A 10,098-nucleotide genomic window follows, 5' to 3' on the forward strand; every position below is an offset into this window, starting at 1 on the left:
CTTTTAGGGAAACCTGCATCCAAAAATGGACAAAATATTAATCAGCTTAAGAGTAAAACTCTACAGTGCTTCAGACAATCAAATTATAGAGGCAAACTATCTACACACATTCCAGGAAATAGGAACATAGAGAATTGCCGTGTGGGACTACTCCATACACGTAGGGATCAATTGAACCAGAAATGTAGGTACAGAACATGTCTGTCATCACCTGGGATTTGTTAGAACTTTGTTTTGAGTTTATGATTCCACATTGGAAACAAGTCTCATGTTAGAGTACCTTATAAGTGTGCACACAATACCCATATTAAATGGACAAGTTCAAAGGCAAGACCCATATCTTCACAGAAATTACCAAACTGTGTGAGTTATACTCACCACCACGGTCATGTCTTAGTTTCTTGATCTGTAGGCCACTTTGCTTCTCCACCATTATTTTAAATTTCTTGAACACATTAATATCTCTGATTTGTGCCTCAGGAAATATAACCAGACTATTCTTGAATAATCATCCACAAATATCAGAAAGTACTTGCTGCCGGGACGAGTTGTTGCCTTCATAGGACGACACACATCAGAGTGGATGATCTCAAAGCGTTTGGAAGCTCTCCATGCCTTCTCTTTTAATTCACTGTGTTGTTTTTCAATTGCACAACCATCACATACTTCTCCAGCTTCTTGAATAGATGGCAGACTGAAAATCATATCTCGCTGCTGTAATTTCTTTAAGTGCTGAAAATTTAAAGGACCAAGCTGTCTCCTGTGTCATAACCATGATGATTCCATCACATCCACTTTCACTGCTATGAAAGTTGAATATTTCATAATGAGGGGAAATGTCTATTCCCTTGCACTCTCACTCTCGCAGGAGGATTCTTGAAGTTCATGTCTGCTGCATATATACTGACTATACTTAATTCATTTCTAAAATTGACATATGAGCCATTCTCTATCATCTGACCAACATTGAATAAATTTTGATCAAAACGTGAAACTAGCATCACTTCTTTGATAAGTCTTCTCCCCTTCTTGGTCTCAAGAAGAGTACATTTCCCACATGTTTTAACCAATTCTTCACTTTTGAAGTCATGGAAGGATCAAAATCAATTAGGATAGACATGTTTGTTGTTGTGTGGTTTCTGCAGCCGCTATCAATGTACCACACATTGTCATTCTGTTCAACAGTTGTTGTATGACAAGCATAAAAAGTGTGCCATAACCATCTACTTGTTCTGAGTAATTGGCTCGTTGATTATTGTTGAAGTTATAGTGTTTTTGTATATGCCCAAACCTTTCACACTTTGAGCATTTAGGCTTTCCTTTGAACCAATAGATACCACTGTGGTATTTTCTACAAACCTTGCACTCTGGCAGAGGAGAACTACTAATGTTAATGCTGTCAGTATTCTTTATTGACATATTAGTCTTTCTATCCCATTTTTTTCCTTTTCCTTTCCAGTTCTTTTTAAACTTGGAAAAAGCTACTTATATCTTGATTAGAACCACTTTGATTCTCTCTCAAACCAATGTTAAGATATTGAAAAGTACTCTTTGTTTTATTCTTAGCATGTGTTTCTAATCTTTGATCAAAAGTTTTGAGAGATGTTATAACAACCTCTTCACTCAAGGTCTTCATATCTTTTGTTTCTTTAATTAATGATTGCAACTATTGTTTCATACTTTTTAGTCAAACTGAGAAGAATTTTTTGAACTATCCTTTTCTCTAGGATAACTTCACCGTATGATTTCATTTAATTTACAACAAAACTGAGCCTAGTCAAATAATCTTTAAGAAATTCATCCTTTTTCATTTGGGTATATTCAAAATTCCTTCTTAAAAACTGAAATTTTATTTCTCTAACCTTTGTTGTACCTCTGGATTCTTCTTGCACGTAGTGTTTGCTGCCTCCTCATTTGAAATGCGGAATGCATCATTTGTTACTACACCTTGAATCACAGTGAGGGCTTTAGCATCCCTTTTCAGATGTTGCTCTTCAAAACCAATTACTCTGCTGTGGTAAGAGCATCCACGCCTATAGGCACAATGTAGTCTTCTTTGACAAAACTCTAAAGATCATGTGAGATGAAAATTGTTCTCATCTTGATTCTCCAGAAGTCATAGTTCTCACTGTTGAAGATCATATTACTTATATCACGTACTGCTACTTGTGTCAGCCATGATTTTGATGAAATTGATTCTAGAACTTCACTATTTGAAATCTCCCTAATTGAATCAAAATAAGCCCCAAACTCTTAGATCATATTAGAGCTATGATACCATGTTGGTGCTTGATGGATCCTATGCACTCACACAATTTCACAACAGCAAATATGATTACTACAGTAGCAGATAATTGCAGTGTAGTAGATGAAGAAAGGCAAAGAGAATGAAGGAGTCATGCTCACACTGTAGCTACAACCTATTTTCTGTACTCACATAATTTCACAACAACAAATTTGATTAATGTGGTAGTAAATAATTGCTGTGATAGCAGATGAAGAAAGGCAGAGAGAATGAAGGAGTCGTGCTCACACTGTAATTACGATATACTTTTCTTAACTCAACAACTGATTTGTGAGGCTTCGGACATCTCTCTAAGTCAACACTGAAGATGATCAGAGCCATACATGAGGCAGATAATCTGACCGTACAAAACAAACTGCAGTAAAACATTTAAAAGTATAATTTTACCAACATATATAAACCATTCATTAGCTAGAACGGGCCTCTATATGGAGGAGGATCTAGAGAGAGCCTCCTTAAACTTGAAATGTGGGATGTTTTTATTTTTAGCATGTAATTTAATAATCTAAATCATTCGTTCTCTAGTTACATACACACATATGAATCCTACCCAAATCGGAAAACTTTTAACCATTTGATTAGCACAGTGTTTGTTTTAATTTTATCTAACGAACCACATTTGTTTATACAATTTTGATCGACCATATAATTATGGCTTTGGTTGATTTTTTGTATACACAATTCTTGCATGAAAATCTAAAGGATCAACAATTAAAAGCATTGAATTAGGTCATATACTACTGTAAAATAATCAAAATCCTCAAATTCTTAAAGTAAGGAGGTCATTTTTGTGTGTGTGTGTGCGCGCATGCGCGCGCGTTCCTGTGTGTGTTCTGAAATAGTATTGTGTCCGACAGGATCGGCCCGTGGGTAAGACAACTAAGGCTATCGCCTTGGGCCTCACTCTTGAGAATGCTATCACGCCCCTGATTTTTAACTCAAATAAAAATCGATATATAATCTCATAATTATACATGCGCGATCGTTCAACCATCAATACAAAATATATGAAGACATCTTCCCTTTACAGCAAGTACATATTATGCCATGAACCCACAATTTCAAATATTGACCCGCTCCACAGAGTCATATATTACAAAACTTACGAATTAAATTATCATCACAAAATAAAACATAAATGCTTCTCAGAGCTTACTACATAGCGGAAGTCATAACAATGGCAAAGCCAACAAAATTTTCTTCCTACCCGTTTAGCTGCCAACAAGCTACCTCAACTTCAGCCACGATTACCCTGACATGCAGGATTAACCCTTACACCATAGAATGGTGCACCGGGTTTCCACATAACAAAACCAAGAAAGCTTATGAAAGCTCGTATGAGTATCTCATGAACATCAATCAACAACTCACACACATCAGCTAAAGGAAACCATGCAACCATGATTCCTTCTAACACTCCATAACCTTTCCATCGAAAGAACAACATAATCACCGTTGTGACAATGTTCTATTTGCTAACTTAACCATCAAGAAGCAATTCAAGTCTCATTTGGACAATAAAAGAAGAATACTCTCGAAACTCTCCTTTAAACTACATACTTATGAGTCTCCAGCAACCTTGACCTTTACCCCCATAAGCTATAATGGCAGGCAAACTATAGCTCTACTGAAATCATAACCACTCGTCCGGCCACGAACGTGATTACCTATTTCTTGCCTTGGTCACCATCTGCGACCTGTCACCATCTGTGACATGTGATGTTCAGACCCCGTCTGGTTTTAGAATCAACATCAAGGTCACCATCTGCGACCTATCACCATCTGTGACATAAGATCTTCAGACCCCGTCTGGTCATAAAATCAAACATCAAGGTCACCATCTGCGACCTGTCATCATCTGTGACACATAATCTTTTTAGACCCTGTCTGGTCTTAAAGACAAACGTTAAGAAGTCGCACCCGACCTAAAACGTTACAAACATCTAGTTTCGGCTTTCCCAATCCCTGCTCACCATCTGTGACCTTTGGTACAAAGACCAATACATCTAAAATGAGTCACACTTGACTCAAAAATGTAACATCAAGCTCAATACTTTTCAAACAATAGAAAACATCTTTTTCCACAATATTGTTTCCTGAAAAGTCACATTCAACAATAATATGAACACTATCATGCATATTATTCATCACAATCATCCACAAGGATATATATATATATATTTCACGTAAATATATATATACGTAGTCATTCACTCAAGAATGCCCACTAATACCAACTATAGTTTGCAATTAAATGATTAGCGCCAAAACAATAATGGTAATTCTGTTAATAATGAACCTTGTGAGATTACTCACCTCGAAACTCCCGTTGTGTCTTCAATAAAGCACAAAGCCGCCAATCCACAAAATAACCGTCCAAAGTGCTTCGCCAAGTACCTAATCACATACGGTTCAACTTAGTAACGATTCACATTTGATTTAAGTCCAAAACCCCTGTTTTGAATTAAAATCCCCAAAGTGGTGCCAATCGAGGCAAAACCACATCCGAGACCTCCCAAAGTCTCCGAAATATTTCCACAATCGATGTGTCCAAACCACAAGTCGATCGGAAGCTCGAATCCTCACGGATCAAATAAATCGATCGGTATGAAATTGTAAAAATCGTAACAATTCCTTACGAACTCCAAAATTTGCATATTATATATCAAAACGCTCGTATCAACGAGTAGAACATATATAATACCAAAACCAGTTCCCTACATGGCCGGAAAGCCACCAGAACGCCGCAACAGGTGGTGGTGCACCTCCGCTCGTCAAAACTCAATATTTCACAAAACTCCCACCATCAAAGCTGTTCATCTAAGCATGCTTGTGAATTTTCATAACTAGCTTGAACTCAGAAAACAAGCATAAAGGGTCGAGAACTACCTCACAAGCTTTGGATTATTGCTCAAACTGAGTTGAACCGATTTCCACGTAAATCGATCAAAACAAACACCATAGATCAATCAAAGAGCCTTCTCTAAACTCAACCAAGGAAGAATGAAGCCACGAAGTCGCCGGACCTGCGTTTTCCGGTCGGGTCCGAAAACACCAACTTCGCCACCTTGCTGCACCGTACACGGTGGATATCGCCGCTAGAGGATGCCACAGAGACGACCAGACGGAGGAGACGAACCAGCTGACCAAGTTTCACGGCCAGAGATCACCGGACCTGCAAGTTCAGGCCGGGTCGGATCCCCAGGTTTGGGTCGGGTCAGGCGAAAAACTTTGATTTTGAAGGTGTTGACTGAGAGAAAAGAGAGAGAAAAGATATTTCCGGAAATGGAAATATGAAATAATGAATTCATTTTCTGATTTTCTCTATTTATACTAAAACGGAAACTTCTTCTGATAGCCATAACTTTCTCATACGAACTCCAATTCCCGCGTTTCACATGTCCATGAACTCGTATCGACGCACTCTAGAACTTTCGTGAATGAAGTTTTCCGAGAATCCCAACGTATAAAAAGTCAAACATCACACGACCCCCTAAACTGTGAAATTCGAATAATTACACGTACGAAAACCATTCCACTGCACATACAACCTACGAATAAAGCACAATAACAATTATTCGTACAACTGATCCATTATTAATTACCAAAATTAAATAATAGAAATCCAGGTCATCACAAATGCCTCACTTAATCTAGATGCTTATGAACTATTTATGTCCAAAATGCCTGGTATATGACTTTATGGCCCAATGTTTAATTAAAGACTTAAAAAAACTTGAGGCCTCTTAGTCCAAAGTTTGAGCCTAGTGAAATTGAGGGCTTTTTTGTCCAAATCAACTTTGTTCACTTAAACTTTTGGCTTTCTGACTTTGTTGGGCATGTTTTGTCAATAAAATTGAGGCTTCTAGTTAATGTAATTATAAGTTTTTTTTTTGTCATAATGTAATTATTGTTGAAAGAAATTGACTTATATGTGCCTATTCAAACTAGGATTAGTTTCATGATTGTAATAGGAGAGAATATTGTTCTGGAATTCCTAGTCCTATTCATAATAATTTTCCTTGTAACATTAGAACATGTACTTTGTAATCCCTATATATAGGGCTCCTATTCTCAATATTGAATACACAATTCTCTCATCAATCTCTCTCGAAATCCCTCATTCTAAAACACGTTATCAACACGAGTTCTAACCACAAAACAGAAAACCAAAACCGAAACCAACTCCTTCACAAAGCAGCCCCTAGCCCGAGCTAGCCTAACCATCATCGCAGCTTGCCCCGGGCACGCCCCTACGTCCGCCGCTTCCTGCTTGAGTGCCTGTGTGCTGCAGCCTTGCACCGCAGCCCCTCCTGCCCATGTACTCTGCTGCCCCTGCAACGTCCGTGTCCTCTAGCTAGCTTGGTTAGCTTTTCTGCCCTGTGCTATCAACTAGCAGCAACTGCAACCTACAGCCCAAAACCGGCTGCACATCACCACCGAACCACCTAAAGCTTCCTAACTCGACCTACATTATCTCAAGGTTTCAAGAATTCAAGACTCAAGGTTTCAAGCTTCAAATTAACAAGTAAGTTTTAAATTAAAGTTACTGCTTTTGAAATTTAAATTCCTCCTTCTCTTCTTTTTCTTCGGGGACTTGCAACCTCCTTTCTTCTACATCCCACCTTTCTTATAACGTGGATTCGATTCTTGAAAAGCAGAATCGTGGGGATTCACGCTATTAGCGAACTAAGAGTGTTCATAAGACTTAGGACTAAGAGCGCCGTAAGCATCGATTTATGACCATCTAAACATCATTGTTTCGGTCTAATCTAAAATTTCTTGAAAATCGATTTCTTGGTAGCATAGCTCAGAAATCTTATTATTTATTAGTTGTCGTGGAAGTTTTAACTCCAAAACTAATATTCTTCTTCTTCTTGTTTTCAGGATGTCGAAGTCGAAGCTTGACTTTCCTATACTTGACTCAACTGGCTCAGAATATCATAGTTGGGTCACGAATGTTGAGAACCATCTTATTTCAAAAGGGATCCTCCCCGTAATTTAGGCACTAAACCCTGCGCTTAATTTTGAGCGTATGACTACAAATAATGCCACCGCTCTCATCTTGATGAGACGCCACATGGAAAATTCACTCCGATTGGAGTACATGGCAATCAAGGATGCTAGAGAATTATGGGTTGCACTAGAAGAGCGATTTGGTAATGTCAAGGGCTTCCTCCTCCTAGACTTAAAAGTTCAATGGTGTAATCTACAATTCGCTGACTTCAAGTCTGTAGCTGAATATAATTCAGAAGCTCTACGCCTCAAAACCATGTTGGGGTTCTGTGGACAACCTGTTATGGAGCAAGAGCTAATTGAGAAAACTCTCTCCACCTTCCCCATCTCAGCAATTTTAGTGTCAAAGCAATACAGAGGAGAGTACAATGCTAGATGGATCACGAGGTTTCATAAGCTAATTAATGTCTGTAGCTGAAAAACATGATAATATCCTTGTGAAGAATTATAATTCAAGGCCTATCGGAACTTAGAACGTTCAAGAGGCGAATTATAATAATGCACCCAAAAGAGGACGCAAGGAGCGGAACCCTAAAATTAAGGGACAAAATGGACGTTTTGGTCCATATAACTGCCCTACAAAGGAAGGAAACCTCCAAAATGGAGCGGGAGCACGTGGCAACAAAGGCCAACGTGGTAGAGGAGGACACAAGACAGCCGGCCATAGGCGTGGCGCCATAGTCCAAAAAGGACATCAATCTCATCCTCATGCACAAGATGCATCTCAATTCAAGGGAGGAAATCATAATGATGCATGCCATAGATGTGGATCTATTGAACATTGGTTCAAACAATGCAATGCAAGCAACAAATTGGCTGCACATTATAAAAAGCATATAGAGAAGCAAGAGATTAAGAGGCACATTTTGCCGATGAAGAAGAAGATGATGGTGATGATGCCAACGTCAATCTCATCATAGAGGACTTCAAATCTGCCAAAGAATTGCACAAGGATGATGCAGATTTTGATTAATATAGTCCTTTATTTTTCCAAAATTTATGTAATGGCAATTATGCCCTAATCAATAAAATGACTTATTGTATTAACTCTTTCTCACTAGGCGTACTCAAGAGTAATTGTGATGTCTAGGAAATGTTTGAACTAAGAGAACGATTTTAAAAGTGAGCAATGCTGCACCAAAATCTCGCCTTGCCTTACCTTACCTGGTCTCAACCAAATTGGAATTACCAAACGGATTGAGTAACTACAATTTGTCTAAAGTTTGACTTTTCATTTGGATTAGATTTTGGTCACGAAACTTTGATGTAATCATTGGCTATTATTAATAAAGTCTCGATTTATTTATTCAATGTCTTGGACATATTTTAATTTCGAACTTTATTATTTTTCAGTATGTTTTCCAGAGAGATAGAATGCCTCGTGGATAGTGCAACTACACATACTATCCTTTGAAATAGGCAATTATTTCTATGGATGACGCCTACTCGATCTTCTGTGACTACGATGGCTGGATCATCTTAATTGATTCATGGTAGAGGACCAACCCAATTTATGTTGCCAAATGGCACAACTTTAAATGTCACCGAAGCTCTTTATGCTCCTAGGGTAGGAAGAACCTTATTGAGCTTCAAAGATATAAGAGCCAATGATTTTCTTGTGGAATCACATTATGAAAATAGACAAGAGTTCCTTTGTATCACCTCTAATGACTATGGACATAAAAGAGTCTTAGAAAAACTTATGTGTCGATCTAGTGGGTTGTATGCAACCACTATTCGAATAATTGAATCCAATCATGTTATGAGAGATGATTTATGGGATTCCGACACATATAGGCTTTGGCATGACCGTTTGGGACACCCAAGTTGTGATATGATGATCTGTATATTAAGGACTTCACATGGACATCCATTTTTCAAAAAAAAAAGAAGTACAAATCAGATTTTGGACACTGAAGGAGCCCCTGAGCCTCACGGCGTCGTTCACCCCCAAAACTGGCCATCCATGGCCGGCGCAGCCGTCCCTCTGTGGCCCAAAGGTGGCCTTGGGGAATGCTCCAATGTCAGAACCAATTCCAGAGAATAGGGAGATCTCCATGAATTACACTAGTGTACATGAGATGATGGATTGAAATTCTATGGCTATTTGTGATGCATTTGCATGTCATGTTGCAAAAGGAATCACAAAATATGATGATATTGAACCACGCTCCATCGAAGAATGTCAACGAAGAGCGGATTGGCCTAAATGGAAATATGCGATCCAAGCTGAATTGGATTCACTAGCAAAGAGATAGGTATTGGCCTATAATGTAGACACCCCCAGATGTAAAACCTGTTGGCCATAAATGGGTCTTTGTTAGAAAGCATAATGAGAAAAATGAGATGGTTAGTTATAAAATCCCCCTCGTGGCGCAAGGTTTCTCTCAACGCCCTGGAATCGACTATGAGGAGACGTATTCTCCCGTAATTGACGTTATAATGTTCCGCTACCTTGTCAGTTTGGTAGTTTTTAAAAAACTTGACATGAAGCTTATGGATGTGGTTACAACATATCTCTGTGGGGATTTAGATTCAAAGATATACATGAAGGTTCCAGATGGACTTCAATTACCCAAATCAAGTGGCTTTAAACCACGGAGCGTGTTTTCAATAAGATTAAAGCGCTCACTATATGGACTAAAACAATCCGGACGAATGTGGTATAACCGTCTAAGTGACTATTTGATTGAGAAGGGATATATTAATAATGAAATATGCCCATGTATGTTCATTAAAAGGACAAGTTTCGGATTTGCAATCGTAGCAGTTTATGT

The sequence above is a fragment of the Rosa chinensis genome, chromosome 1 (genome assembly GCF_002994745.2).
Source record: "Rosa chinensis cultivar Old Blush chromosome 1, RchiOBHm-V2, whole genome shotgun sequence".
Taxonomy (NCBI): domain Eukaryota; kingdom Viridiplantae; phylum Streptophyta; class Magnoliopsida; order Rosales; family Rosaceae; genus Rosa; species Rosa chinensis.